We start from the raw sequence: 16035 nt of genomic DNA on the forward strand, positions 1-16035 counted from the left end.
ACTTCACTCTCACATACCTTTATGTTCTCATTTTATTTTTATTTCTTAAGCATTTACTCTCTCTCTCTCTCTCTCTCTCTCTCTCTCTCTCTCTCTCTCTCTCTCCACACACACACACACACACACACACACACCCTCTCACACCCACCTTTTATCTTCCCCCCTTCACACCCACTCACACTCCACAGCATTCCAGGGAGAGGGTGAACTGGCCAGATCAGGATTCACAGAATCACCTGGCAGCCAGGAATGGGAGGGGGCTTGAAACAGAAGTCTGCAGCCATGCTCCAGAGTGGAGCTGGGTTCTCCCACCACAGAGCCCTGGTGGGATGGAGAGGGATGTCATAGATGTTACCAGGGAAAAACCAAAATAAACACTCCATCTTCACTTGCTCTGAGTTGAGTTAAAATTCACTAATTTTGGAGGTCCCACAGCTGAACCATGCATTATGAGTCTCCCAGCAGCTTTGCTGTAGGTCACACCTGTGGCCTGGGGGTTAAGATGGTTATGGTTGCCTAGGCTGCTTTTCAGGCACTTGAAGACCATGTGCTGAGAACATTGATTCCTCCCTGGGCCCAGTCTGATGAGTGACCAAAATGGGATGAAAAGGCTTGGTGTCTCTGCCTTGGTATTGTGTCTCCCTTTTGCTGCCTCAACCTTTGGGTCAGATTCTACTCAGTTCTGTGGGTGGATGCATCCAGCATTTGAGAAATGTTTCGTCACAACTACAGGGTTAACTGGACCTAGACTTGTGCAGTCTCTCTCCTCCCTGTTCCAGACTAAAGACACACCTACCAGCTGCCTTGACCAGAAACACCAGACCATGAAAGAAAGGAAAAGAGGGGGCAGTTGAGTCCCTGGAAGATCTCCACCTATTCCCAGAGAAGGCAGGAATATCCCTCCCCTTCGTTAGCCTGTCTCTCTAGGTCATTATTCCTGTCCTTTTTCCGTGACTCCTCAACTCCCTAAAGTAGAGAGGTTGATTTGCAGGCAGGGCTCCCACCTCTCCATTCTTCAGCCACTGAACAAAGCCTTTCTTTCTCTCCTGCATTTGTCTCTTAGACAATGGTTTTCTCTAGAGATGAGCTTTAGCCCCTGGCTTTGGGAACAAATATAGCTGATGTTTCTCAGGTGCAATCGATGGGTCTGAGCAACTGTTTGGACGTGGGGTGAATGGAGGGCAAAATCATGGAAGAGTTCTAGGCTTCCTGCTGTGCGGCACAGTAGGAAATGCCATTGAGAGCTGTGTATGGTAGTAAAGGAACAGGTCTGGGAGCTCCTTGAGCCTATTAGAGCTGCTTTCTTGAAAGTAAGAAAATACTTGTGGTATATATCACACCAAAAAAACAGATATATATTTTATCCACAATTGCATACAAGAGATCCTTGAATTTTTTTTGTTCAACTTGAAACACTTCTCCCCCAGTATGCTATTCAGGGTCCTCCTTAAAAACATCTTTTTTTTTTTTTTTCCTGCAAAATTTAAGCTTTTAGTAGATTTTGAAGAATAGAACTATCCCATGACGGCTACTTTTGCCTACTCCAGCTAAATGCTGGCTGCATCGTCCCTTTGCTCAATGTCATTGATGCAATGATATCCCCAAAGGGCTTGCAAATTTGGTGACGGCAGGGAGATTGTCCTTCCGGCTCCCCACAGAGTCCCAGCTGCCCATTGGAATGACAGTTACTTAGTGGATGCCTCGGAAATATGTTGGAATGAAGGAAACGTTTGAAAAATTTTTTTTCATGTTGTCATTCATTATTATTCTGTGAAAACAGAATATTGAAATGAAATTATGGAAGCACTTGCATTTGTGATGAGAGCTGCGGGGCCATCACCCCCAGGCAATGATAAGAATCATCAAGCATCATTGAAAGTGGTAACGTTTTAGCCACAGTGGGATGTTCATTGAACTTCAGCTCGTCAAAATTTGTGCTCAATTCTCAATGAAAAGAATAAAATTAAAGATACATTGGATGCTGGAAACAGCATTGATGATTTTAGGTAAAAGGTGAAGCAAGTGGGGGCGGCTGTTATTACTTTTAGATTTCTTGAAACTGGTCTCCTTACTCCATCCTCAGAAAAGTAAAACCTAAGTCAACTGTTCTAACATTGGACATTTGAATTCTATGCAATGTTCAGGAAAGTATGGTGTCCTGAAGGAGGGGCTGCCTGTCCCAGTAGCTTATCCTGCTATTTCATCTATACAGAGAGGTAAATTGTCAACAAGCCAGACTGTGGGGACCTTCAGAATATCTCAGGACACTGCTGCTAGGGCATCTATGGAGATATGGGAATGAAATGGGTGCAGAATGCTCTCTGCCTGGAAGGAAGGACTCAGTGATCAGAGGCACCTGGTGCATAATCCATTCTTATTTTCATGTAAGAGATCGTGGATCAATTGAGAGTATTTATGCTACTATACCAGGCTCTGAGGATATGTCTGTGAAAACATAAATAAAAATCCCTGCCCTCATAGGGCTGACCTCCTAGGGTGTCCATGTGTAGATATATAATTATAAATTACATAAGTGAGTTATATAAAATTACAATGGAGCATGGTGAGTAAAATGGAGAAAAATTAAGAGACCCATATAGGTGGTACTGCTATTGTAGGTCAATGATGACCTTCAACAGCACAGGCAGACGGGTGGTGATAAGTTGTACTATTATTCAACATGAGTTACTTCTGCCACTCTGAGGTGATTATGTGTCCCTGTCACTGCTGTGTGACTTTCTCTCTCTGCTGAATGAGCCAACCTCCCTACCCAGTATGCATGATGTGTATCATGTGACTTGGTTTGGCCAATAGAAGGTAAGCAGATTCCTATAGTTAATAGGAATGAGCTTGTGTGGTTAGTTCAACCTCTTCTTTCTATCTTCCATCACAAAAACGGTACATCCCAGCCAAGAGCTGGTCATTCCTCTGGGCTTCTAGAATGAGAGAAAATGGAAGGCAGAGCCACGGCCTCTAGCAAGCCCACACCTATGGGGAATGTGGGTAAGAAAAACAGGTTGTTTGTGTAAGCCAAGGTATTATTATTTTTTTGTTACCACAATACAAAAGATTAATATAAAAAGGCTTTCTAAGGAGGTGACATTTAAGCAAAAGACCTGAAGGAAGGAGATAAGATGATAAAATTGAGGCCCTGAGAAATGGGGTAACTCTCTGGAGTCACACATCTATTAAGAAGTCAAGATTGTATTGAAAATCTTCTTTTTTTTCCCTGAATTTGTTCATACAATCCCTGCAGTCAGAGACCTGCTGGTGTAGCTCACAAAAGGGAAATTGCCAGCACCATTTCTCCATCCTGGCTAATGACATGTATATATAGCCTCTTATCTTCCTAAGTGGGGTCCCAAAGTAACAAGCCCTCAATGGTTGAACCAAGATACTTGAGGCATGTGGTTCTCCCTTGCAACCAAAGGCAGGTGAGTCTACTGCAGAATTCTTCTACTTCACTCTTTTTTTTTCCAACAGGGATGGAACTCAGGGGCATTCGACCGCTGAGCCACATCCCCAGCCCTATTTTGTATTTTATTTAGAGACAGAGTCTCACTGAGTTGCTTAGCATCTTGCTTTTGCTGAGGCTGGCTTTGAACTCTCAATCCTCCTGCTTCAACCTCCTGAGCTGATGGGACTACAGGTATGTGCCACTGTGCCCAGCTCCATCTTCATTCTTTACAGTCACTCACCTTACCATAAGTTTATGGGACAAAGAGGATTGTGCTTCTGGTCACCTGCCCCCTGCAGATGAGAAGGCTGAGGTTGGGGGCTAAGCATCTTCCTCAAACTATATCCAGGAAATGGATATTAGTGGTACCTTTCTGGACCCAGGACTATCAATACATTGCTAGAATTTTTGTATACTTGATCATTCAAGCTTCACTACATTGGTATGAATTGTTTGTGGTCTCATCTTTATTGATGAGAAGATTGAAACTGAGAGACATGAAGCAACTCAAAAAATCTCACAACCCAGAAGAGCAAGGATTTTTCTTGGTCCAGAACCTATGCACTGCATGATCCCTGACCTGGATGTGGGTTTCTATCAAGACAAGGAAGCATGGCTGTTGGTGCCCAAACACAGGGTGTGCTTTACTGTGGTTAAAGAAATTCAATAAACATCATCCCTTAATCAATTTATCCTTCTTAACTTGTTGACAGGGGCTGATCTCCAGGGAGAGGACAGTATGTCCTCATTCAAAAAGCTATTCCCACAAGGGTCTGAGACCATCACCAGCCACAAATTTAGGGGTTCCACAATGAGGAGCATCTGCTCTGCTGGATACTTTCCCTAAATGGGAGGAACTAGCATCACGTAAATACAGGAGGCAACTCCTATGCTAGAGACAGGGAGGTCAGTGTTGGCGGTTCACCTCCTCCGTGGAAAGGCTGTATGGCTTTGAGCAATGGCCTCAAAGTCTTCCTGAAAATTTACTCCAGAATGTATTTAATGATTCATTCATTCATCTATTCACTCAAACATATGCTGGATGCCCACTATACAATAGTTGTTTTGCTAGATCCTTAGAGTACAGCAGGAGAGTGTCTACTCTCCAAACACCCACAAGTTCTCAGCCTTGTTCCATTTCAGATGCATTGAATGGCTGCCCTGCTCTAACCCTTTCCTCCGTACAGGGGGCCTCTGCAACCAGCAAAACAGTCTAACATATTTTAGGAAATTCTCATAGCCAGAGTCAGGTAGTAGGGATGTAATATTTCCTGAGAGTCTCCATCCCTCTGATGATTCAGTTCATGATCAGTTCATTATCCCACCTGTCAAGAGACCTAGGTGATTAGAAGAGCAAATGGATTCAGACAATCAATGACCAGGACAAGGAAGGATCACTTTAAGCAGCAAATTTGGGTTGTATAAAATTTCAAAAACAAATGGAAGCAACCATATAAAGAAAATGAGTGAATTGATACAGCGAACAGTCAGAAATGTCTGTCTCATCTTTGTTTACTTTACCTGGATCAATCCAAAGACCAGCTCCAATCCTGAAATGCCTAGGTAAACATGCTTGTGAAGTCTGGAAAGTCCACTCACTTGACCCACAGGACCTTGACCATGGCCAGCATCATCAACAATTAGAGATACAACTATCCTTTCAGTTCAGTGAATCATATTAATTGAAGGGTTGTTAGTATTGTCACTGTTGGCCTTGACAAACCAAGAAAGAAGAAAAGGGACTTATACGGCACAAATAGGAGGGGCTGGGATCTATTCCTTAGCTCCTGGAAACAAAGCAGGCAAGAAGTTTCAATATAGGCAAATTCACTGAGCAAATTCTCAAATGAACCCAGGTGGTGCTGCTAATCTCAAGTGCGTCCTCACGGACAACTGATCCTTATTAGTACTGGCTGGGAGTTATGCTGTTTACGAAAATGTCCTTGACATAGCAACCTACAACACAGCTACACACATTTACTCTAAAATGATGCTCAGGGCCAGCTTGAGGCTGATGCAAAGATAATTATCCAGAAATAAGACTCTTTTGGCTCCTTTTGGCTTGGGGCTCAGTGTCCCTGAGGGTCTGCATGGTAACCTGAGAGCGAAGGAACTGGGAGCACTTTGACCAAGATGGTAGCTTTCAAGTGCCAACTGGGTGGCCCACATCAAGGCTGCATGAGTGGGCTGGGTGAATTCTATGAGGACAAACACTCCAAAATGAGGCCAAAGGTCAGATGCTCCTGTGCAGGTCTTCCACTCTCATAACAATGCCAAGGTCCTAATTGTGAGTAGTGGCTGATTTGCTGATGAGACTTGATCTATAGAAATCTTTGCAAAATTCTCTCCTTGGAGCAGGATTTAATATTCAGTGCCAGACTGCCTGCTTTGTGATGTGTACAGGGTTCCCAAGCTAGGTGAGTCCTCTCAGGATCTGCAAGTCACCCTGGATTTTGTCTTTGTGACCCTAGAGACCTCAACTCCAGGGATGCAGGGGTGACTCTTGGAAGTTTCTGTTTCTCGCAGCAGAGATGCTTATGTAAAGCACCTAGTTTAGAGTCTGACATCCACTAGGGGAGCAAAAAGCCTGATCTTCTCTGCCGCCATGTTGTCTGTTCTTTTTCAGTGAGTTCGTTTAATGTATTTCCAACACATTCTTAATTTCTGCCTCACCGTATCAAAAGACACTCAGCTATTATTAAAGGAGGGGCTGTGTGTGACCAGGAAGAGAATGAAATGATACCTAGGGACCAGAGGGAATGGCCTGACATTACAGTCCCTTCCATTGATGCTCTTCGACCACTAACTTGAAAAACCTGGGCTTTGAGAAGGGCGAACAACTTGGTCTCCAAACATCACTGCTGATGTTATTCTGAACACAAAGAAATGTCAAAGCAGAAATAACCATAATGCAATTGTACTTAGCGTGTTTACTGAAATATCAGTCATTGCTTTGAACAGCAATTCCATTTTTAAAGTTCATTGTGCTAGAAAAAATGTTGTAGCTCCTCAATTCTAACTTTCTCATCCAAGCCGGGTGGGAGGTGAGAAGTTTCTGAACTGTATGAAAATCCACAGTTCAGCAGGACCATGGAGCTCTCTTCCAGCATCTGGCACACTCTCTCTTCCTGGAGCTCTTAGGAAGCTCCCTCTGTGGCCTGCCCTCTTTCTGAGAGCACCCATTAAAAGAGCATCAGTGACAGCAAAGGTGACAAAGAGAGCATCCTCAGGCCACTGGGCTTTCTAAGGAGGGCCAAGGCTCACCAGGAGCTCTTGGTTTGGTCTGGTCCCCTTTGCCCTGTAAGAGCTTCCTCTGCCTGAGTTCAGGGAGCTGACTTCTCCAGGTTGCTGTGCCGGGCTCCCGAGCTCTGGCTCCCAGTTGTGCTCAGTCCAGAGGGGGGCACAAGGTTAGAGGACAGGGAATTGAGAATTGGGGCAGTTGACCTCCCCCTGCTTCTTTGTGATTTGGACAGTGGCCACCATCTCCTGCAGCAGGGTTCCTCAGCCTCAGTTCTATGGGCCTTGGGGACTGAATAATTCCTTGTTGTGGGGTTGTCATGTGCATCGTTACTTATTGTCTGTAGACTCTCTATATGCCAGTAACATCCTCCCCCATTTGTAACCAAAAATTTCTCCAGGCATTGCCAACATCTCCTGGGGCACAGTACTGACCCCAGTTGAGAATTGCTGATTATTTCTCTGAAGACAGCTGACCCAGGAAGCATGACATCTGCAGGTAGCCACAGGGAACCTGAGTCAGGTGCATTTCAGCCCATGTGCTCCTCAACCTGGACCAGCCTGATGCGAGTGGCTGAGGATGTGTGTGTCCCTCAGTTGACAGTGACCTTCCAGGGTGCAGGGTTCAGGGTTACCACAGTTAGTACACCCCATCCAGGAGGCTTCTAGCTCAATGTTGCCACTGCCAAGGAAGTTCTTCTAGGTTTCTAACCCAGTGTTTAGTGAAATCTTCTCCTTCTGGTATCTTCCTCAGCAGATGCAGGGCATAGGAACACCATCTCATCCTGCACCCTAGCCTCTCTTTCTAATGACAATTTCCTCCCAGGGAATGAAAGGTCTGGAGGCTTCCCAATCGGCACCAGCACCCTGTGGTTAACCTGCATCTGGCAGCAAATGCTGCCGGTCCCCAGGATGCTGCAATCACCTCTAAATGAGGCCTGCCTGGGCCTTCACTTAAGGACTGGAACAATTGCTTTTTCTCCCTAAGAAATATAACCTGAGGGATGAACTGCTCTTGAGCCAGTAAATGTGTGTGTCGGTTTCCTGAGAGGGTCCCAAGAGGAGCGACCGGCTTCTCCTGCAAACCCAAGAGGAAGGCACAGCCCTCTGATAACTACCTGGTTTCCACATCCCTGCAAAGGGCAGAGGCTGAGGGCTGGAGGCTGGGCTAGAGCCCAGGAGGCAGCAGGAGGTCCCTCTGGGCTGACTTGCTTCTGGACTATGTGTATCATCAATGGGAACTTAGCATCAGCGATGTGGTACTGATGTCACCATCTGTATCCACGCATGCTCTGGGATACTTAAGGACAAACATATGTGTCTCCCATCTTGGAGATGCAAGTGCAGCTGCTTTTACCTGCCCCATCTTGTTTCCCATGGACGTGCGGGGAGAATTAGGACGCTGGGGCCACATTTCCTCATGGTTCTTCCTTTGCCAAGCTAGAGGTCCACAGGAGTGGGAGGGTCAGACAGACTCTGCTCCTGACCCCAGTAAGCATGGCTGTCAGCTTCTGCTGACGTGCATTCCAAAGAGCGGAAAGCCACATGATGGAATTTGGAACTTGGCTTCCACATTTAATGTGACAGATTTCTGTTAGGACTGCAGCCTCATTGACTGTGACCCTGATACTGGCCGTGGCTCCCTCAGGCCTTCCCAGGGATGGGACGAAGCCAGCACCTCCATCCTATGGCTGTTTGAGGAAATCACAGTTCTGTCATCACTTGGCTCCTGCCTTGAAATGAGCCAGCTTCGGTCTGAAATGTCAACTCAGAACAAATCACGTCGCATCTCTGGGGTTCAGTTGCTTCATTGGTAAAATGAGGTTGTGCATTTAAAAAAAAAATCTCAGGATTTTTTTTTCTTTTGAGCTGTAATTTTCTTTCAGTAAAACATAAAAATCTTAAGTGTACAACCTGATGTCTTTCTATATATGTACATATCCATGACCCAAAAAGATATACAGAGGATTAATTCCCATCTCTCCAGAATTATCTCATTCTGCATCCTAGGTAATACTGTACCCCCCACAGGTAGCCATTCTCCTGACCTTTATCAGCATTAATATAGTTTTGCCTGTTCTAGAATGTCATCAAATGGGATACATAGAGCATGGACTCTTTTGGGTCTAGTTTTATTTGTTCAACATAAAGGTTTTAAGGTTAATGCACATTACTGACTGTATCAATAGGTAGATCCTTTCTTTCACTAAGTTCTATTCCATTGTCTGGACATAATAAAAACATATAAATGTTTTTTTCTATTCTTCTATGGATGGCCACTTGGGTTGTTTCTTATTTGGGCTATTATGAATAAAGTTATTATGGACATTCATTTTGTTGTTGTTGTTGTTGTACCAGGCATTGAACCCAAGGGTGCTTAACCTCTGATCCACATCTCCAGCCCTTTTTATCTTTTATTTTGAGACAGAGTCTTGCTAAGTTGCTTAGGGTTTGCTAAGTCACTGAGGCTGGCTTTGAACTTCTGCCTCAGCCTGCCGAGCTGCTAAGATTACAGGTGTGCACCACCAGCCATTATGGCCATTCTTCTGCAGGCACGTTTGTGGATCTGTGCACTTGTTTCCCTTAAAGTCTAGTTCGAGGTCCAGACACAGGGGCTCAGCAGCTAAATTCACCCTACACCTCTTCAGCACACCTGGATGTTCAACAGGCACTGGAGACTCTGCCTGTTCTGCACTGTGTCCACCACCCACCTCAACTGGTCTCCGTGTCAATACTAAACCTCCACGACTATAGCCAGCCATCCTGAATTTCTGTTAGTACTTTGAATTTGCCTTGTTCTTTCTCCTTTCCTAGCCTTTAGAGTAAGTTAAAGCCAGATGACTGAGTCCCTTTATATGGACCCATTCTCCAGAAATATTCAAGGATCGAAAGTAAAGCAAAACAGTCAAAGTGCTAGAGGAAAATCTGGAGAATATGTTTATATTCTGTGCTTGGTTCTGTGAAATGACAATGATGCTAAAAGCCAGGTACAAAAACTGAAATAATAATAGAAAACTTCTTTATAGAAAGAAAGCTAGGAAGAATGTAAATATGTCCAAAACTAAACTTAAAAAACATGCTAACAAATATTATCCTTAATATGCAAAAGGTTCTTACAGCATAATAAGACACGGATTAAGATCCAATAGAAAAAAAGCATAAAGAAGAGAGAATTAACATAAATGCCCAATATACATGAAGAAATCACTCAACATGATCCATCAACAAAGAATAACATATTAAAGTAAGCTATTATTTTCCACTTATCAAATTAGTACAGACAATTGATGGTTTTGGAAAATTAGATCTTGCATAGATTCCTGAAGGAATCAAAAACCAGTGCTGTTTTCTAAAGCCATTCCTATAATAATCAAACACCATTGAAACGTGGTCAAGTAATTCAGTCTCCAGGAAGATGTCCTAAGGAAATGGATGGACACATGCACAAAGACATATACCAGCATATCCGTCACAAAAGCACTTATAAAATTTTAAAATCAGAAGCAACCTAATCATAATCCACAGAGGAGTTGTTAAATAAATGATGGCACACACATATAGTAAAATAATATGCAGACATTAAAATGATTAGGTCAATATCTTTTTGTCTTGGAATATTATCCCTGCTATGTTTCAAGACTAAAGCAAGCTGCAATCAACAGCTTGAGATATGACTCCATGATGTTCTGAGTGCATGTGTGTACACACCCAGGGCAAGTTTGGAAGGTGTTCTATTTAGGACAGATTAACTCTGGAGCCTCAGAGCTTTAACACAAGAAATAATTTCTTTTTTCCTGCCATGTTCCATTATGGGTCTTTAAGAAGGCTCTGCTTCATTGCCCATTAAAGAGTCCAGGTTTCTTCTGTTAGTGGTTTTACTGTCCCCAAAAGTCTTGAGAGTCTCCACTGAGTGTGGCCATTAAAAGAGGGAAGACACAGTGGGTGTGGGTGTTTGAAGGGCCAGGATCTTTTCTGCCCATTCACAGATGGCTAAATCACAGCCATGAGGCTGCCCCTCACTGCAAGAGGGGCTGAGAGGTGCAGCCTGGCTGTACTCCGAGTGGCTACCTCATCTCTTTCATAGAAGGAAACAGAACAAAATTCCACAGTGGATAGGTCTGGCTAAACGTATTTGGAGTCAACTTTTCTCTTTTAACTGTTGTGCATTGTCTTGAGTTTTTCCCAAAGAATTGTTTAACTTCTTAAATAAAGGGGGGAAAGCCCAATATAGCTATTTCCATTTTTATGGCTACATAGAGGAATTAGACACAACAGTCCACTGCAGATCGAGCTGTAGCAGGGTCTGGTGCCCTGGGTCTTTCATGTCAGGGAGGTTTGACTAATGCAGTAGCTACTCCTTACCCACAGGGACACTTCAAGACACCCTCAGCAGATGCTTGAACTGCCAAAGCAGTAAACCCCATACAGACGGGTTTTTCCTTACATATACACACCTATGACTAAGTTTCATGTAGAAGTTAGGCACAAGAAGAGATTAAAAATAATAAATAATAAACAGAACAACTGTAACCTACAATAAAATTGCCAGCACTACTACTGTGATTTGGGGCCATCATTAAGTTAAATCGGGGTTACTTTAACAGAAGCACCGTGATATCCATAACAGATGTCAGTCTGTTTCCCCCAGATAGTTACTAAGTGACTAAAGGATTAGGGGGGCAGCATGTTCAGTGTGGACACACTGGAACCAGGAACAATTCACATCCCAGGAGGGGTGGAGAGAGATCTGGATGAGATTTTATCTCATAACTAAAAATAACACACAATTTAAAATCTAGGAATTGCTAATTTCTGGAAATTTCCATTTAATACTTTTGGGGCTACTGTTGAGCCACAGGTAATTGAAATTGTGAAAAGTGAAAACATATATTAGGGCGGACTACAGTACCTGAGAGGAGGAGGGCCCCGGAGTATCCTTCTCTGTGCCTCACATCCCAAAAGACACAGTCGCCAGCTCCCAAAGCAGCTCTGAGCCCACAGCCTGGAACCATGAATGTGCCTGAGAGGCCTCAAGCTGAGCAGCCAAACCCCCATTGCTTTCTGACAGGGCTGTTTCTGTCAGCCGAGGTGCACAAGCCCGTCCCATCACTCAGAGGAATACACTCCCCACACCACCATTTGTCACTGTCAGCCCAGGGAGCAATTATATTCCATCCAGCCAGAAATAAACAGACACCAGAATCACACAGGAGATGACAGGCAGACACTCCGCTCTAACGCACAGCGTCCTCGTCATGCCCAGCTGTGACGGAACCTCTGGGATGGGGTACAACCCAAAGCCTGGTGAGAAAAGCGAATCCATTGGGTCCTTTACAGCATTTCTTTTATCCTGTCTCAATCACCCGTTCCCTTCAGGTAGAATGCAGGAATTCAGAGGAAAGGCTTCTTCCTAAATTGAGCAGTTGTAAAACTTCCAATAAAAATGCCCTTAAAGAAATGCATGGGATGGAGATGCACCTTTGTGGCTGGTCCAGCAGGTCAGCCTATAGGTCTGAATGTCCTCTGATGCAGGGGAAAGAGCTCAGGTACAAACTTGGAGCCAGTACAAACTTGGGACTGAGTTTCTATAGCACCATGGCTGTGCCATTCCGGCTGGAGCCTGTACCCTTCCTCCCTATAAGATGGCCATATTACCACTTGCCCTTCCTCTGCTTTTATTAAGGCAATTTCCTCCTTGTTCTCTTCCAGATTCATCTTCCTCTCACATAGCATATGGCTAAAGCTAAGAAGCATCTCCGCAGCTAGAGAATATATCTTCCATCCTCAATTTGGCTAGGTATGGTTTCAGGGAGAGATTTTCTTTTCTTTTTAATATATTTTATTTTAGGTTTTTTTAATTAGTTGCTCATAACAATACAATGATCTTGACATATCTTGAATCAAATGGGGTGTAATTTCTCATTTTTCCAAGTGTACAGGTTGCAGAATCCATTGGTTATACAGCCACGTATATACATACAGCAATACTAGTGTCTATTTTATTCTGCTGCGCTTCCTATCCCCCCTTCCCCTCCCCTCCCCTCCATTACCTCTCTCTACCCAATCTAATGTGACACACTTCTCTTTTTTTTTTTCCCCTCACATCATCTTACATGTATTTTGTATAACGATAAGGGTCTCCGTTTTAGGTTCAGAGCAAAATTGAGTGGAAAGTCTAGAACCTCAACGTAAGTTTTCACCAATGAATGGGATAGAAATGACGCTGGCCAGAGATGACCAGGACACCCCAGAAGAATTTGGTGAGAATGTCAGGGCCCCTGCCTCCTAGGTGCCTGAATGACCAAGTATAAGACAGTTCGTCCTGCTTACCTGTGCTGAATGAGCAAAACTAAGCTTTCACTAAATGTAATGTGGTATCTTGGATTTGATCCTGGAAGAGAAAAAGTACATTTCTGTAAAAAAAAAAAAAAAGATAAAATCCAAATACAATTTGGACATTAGTTAATAGTAACCCATGAATCTACCAAGGCAACATAAGAGTTAGCATTAGGTAAAACTTGTGAAGTCAGTGGGGGCTCTATACCATGGTTGAAACTTTTTCATGTATCTAAAATTATTCCAAAATTAAATTTTAATGAGAAATAAATTTCAACTGTATTGAGCCATCCAATACCGGGTCCATTTATTACAGCAGCCTCGCCTACCCTAGAACACACATGCCTGCTCACCTATAAAACTCATAGTCCTATTCAGGACTCAGCTCCAACCCTGTTTTTGTGAAGAAGCTTTCTGTGATTCCCGGGGGACAGGATCCCCCTCCCTGTGTGTGTTCATCTTCCATCACACTCCAGAAACTAACAGACCTCCTTGTTTCTCAAACCAGATGGACATCTTCCTTGAGTCAGAAATCTTGTCTCCTTCGCTGCTACAGGGTTCCTCCTGGTACTCAGAAATGTCTATCCAGTGAGTTCATGCCAACCTCACCTTTGGGCTGACCACTGACTTCACCAACCACAGTGAGGCTGCTTCATTGACTCTGAGGCACTGCACAGATACAGGGGATGACTAATCAGTTGCAGTGGATTTATTGAACAGGTCTGCTTTACGGTTGTGGTACATTTTTTTCTGGTGGCCTATGGTGTCTGCACGGATGCGTGGTATCTGGTCCCATGATTGTGATCATCTTAATTAGTATTGATGCAGCAAAATGGCTTCAATAGTCAATTGAACACCATCAAGCCCCCAAAGACATTCAAGGTGTGGGCTTCCTTCCATTTATTGAGTGTCCACTGGGGGCCTTGCATGTAGGTGCTGGGGGTCTCTCTCCCGTTAGTTCATTGTATTCCAGTAGATCTGTCAGAGGTTGGAATCATTATCCTCCACTTCACAGGTGAGAAAAATTGAGGAGCAGAGAGAATAAGTGATGTGTTTACTACTGCTCCCTCCATAAGTAGAGCTAGGTCTCCCAAGTCCACCTATAACCTGCTTCCTCTCAACACAGCATCCTGACAGATGATTGATTGCCAGGCTCCACTAAGAACTGTCATAAAAATAAATCCAATTTCTTCCATGCCCCTCTGGGTTGGCTCTCAAATAAAAGTTGAATGCCAGAACTCAAAAAAAAAAAAATGCTGTAAACTAAAGTCCAGTTGTTGGAACTGGGGGCTAGGGTCAGAGGTGCCCCCCCATTGCCTAGACAGAGCCATCTGAGCTGGAATTCTCTGGGAATACATAGCATTCCTGCTTTTATTACTTGGCAGTGCTATGCCGAGAACATTGCACAGCAAGCTCATTTGACATTTACAGCGACCTTAGGGGAGACTGGCTTTTGATTTTAGAGATGACAAAACTGATCCTCACACATGTCGAGCAATAATGACTGACTACATCACTCACTGTGAAACTGAATGTTCACCTCTCCCTTTACTAAGAGACTGCAGGCCACTCGAGGGCAGGGCCGACCAGCCCTATTCAGCTTCACGTTTGTGGTTCACATCACAAAGTCCTACACAAAATAGAGGCTCAACAAACAGATGCTGAATTAAGGCAAAAGAAAAAAAAAAAAGAAAGAAAAAAGAAGAAAAGAAAAGAAAATGAAGTCACAGGAAATCAAAGGAACAACAGTTTTTCAGAAGACCCTCAATGAACCACCTAATGATTTGTACCTCACTTGAGTATTGGCCAAATTCCTAAGCACCATGTAGAGCAACCACCTCCCCCTGCTCCTCTCCACCAGCTTCATCCTCTACTCCACTCCACCAGGAGGGTGAGGCGCCTTGATGGGACTTGGTGGTGGGTCTCTTCAGGGTTCTCAGGTCCAGACCCTTGCTGTTCTTCAGGCAGAAATAAGAAGAGGGCTCTCTTGTCCAAAGCTCTTCCCCACCCTGTAGCCTGGCCCAAGGGAGCAAGGTTTATGCTCCAGCATTAAGTCTCCTCATGAAGACAGTTAACCCCATCCAGAAACCATTACCCAGCACACTCTCCTCACCTCCAACTCTAGACATCCCCTCCCTTTTGCCTTGAAGGATTCCCTTCCTACCTGCCGAGTGTAGCAACTCATGCTACCCAATGCCTGGGAAGGTGGCACACAATGACAGTGTAGCAGAACACGCGGGCTCCAGATTGCTCCTGTGGGGCACGAGATATCTGCCCACTTTCAACATTCCACATTTGGTGCTGGGAGCCATTAGCCAAGTAGGTATGACAATTTCCTTGCCAGCGTACCCCATGTTGCAGTGACATTGAATGTAGGTGACCTTGCTCAAGGACCAAGGCGGATTAGGGCGTTCCCGGTTTAGGTTCCAGGTTTAAGGTTTAAGATTATTCCTGCTGGGAATAGGGCGTATCCTGCTGCCTAAGTTCCCCTTGAGTTCTCAGGGGATTCAGACAGTATATTTTGGAGATAGAAGCCCAGTGGAGGTGGATTTGGGCAGAGAACGTGGATTTCCCCAGAACGTGATTGTAGACGGCTGGTGTGAGTTCGGGAATAAAGAGTTGCTGTTTGAATCTACAAGCTGTGTGGTGGCTCGTGATTTTGTGCCGAGCTAGACTGCAGCAATTTGGTGCACCATAAACTCGGGGAGATGTTTGGGGTTAGGGGAAGACAGACTCGCCTTTTGCTACAGGGTTGGCTCCATACCACAGCCCTAGCAGAGCATGCATCCTGCCCTCACCTTGACTGGTGGTATTAATGCAATGTACATATTGTCCTGCTGTCCCCAGATTCTGGCTTTTCTGAATGTCTCCCTGGTGCCAGACACTCTGGTCAAGACTTTCCATTAGAGCACATTATTATAAGCCCCCATTTGCCTCACTTACTTTTTGTAATATTCAGGACAACTTGTTAATTTTTGTGCATGTACCTGACTACTTGATATCTG

At 44.3% G+C, this 16035-nt stretch overlaps 1 protein-coding gene across 2 annotated transcripts in view; it reads right to left on the reverse strand.

The window, feature by feature from the left end:
• The window catches only part of Ptprt (protein tyrosine phosphatase receptor type T), a 1048660-nt gene that overhangs the window by 477086 nt on the left and 555539 nt on the right, over window positions 1–16035 (reverse strand). The gene's annotated exons all lie outside the window — the stretch shown is intronic.

The sequence above is a fragment of the Marmota flaviventris genome, chromosome 2 (assembly GCF_047511675.1).
Source record: "Marmota flaviventris isolate mMarFla1 chromosome 2, mMarFla1.hap1, whole genome shotgun sequence".
NCBI classification, from domain to species: domain Eukaryota; kingdom Metazoa; phylum Chordata; class Mammalia; order Rodentia; family Sciuridae; genus Marmota; species Marmota flaviventris.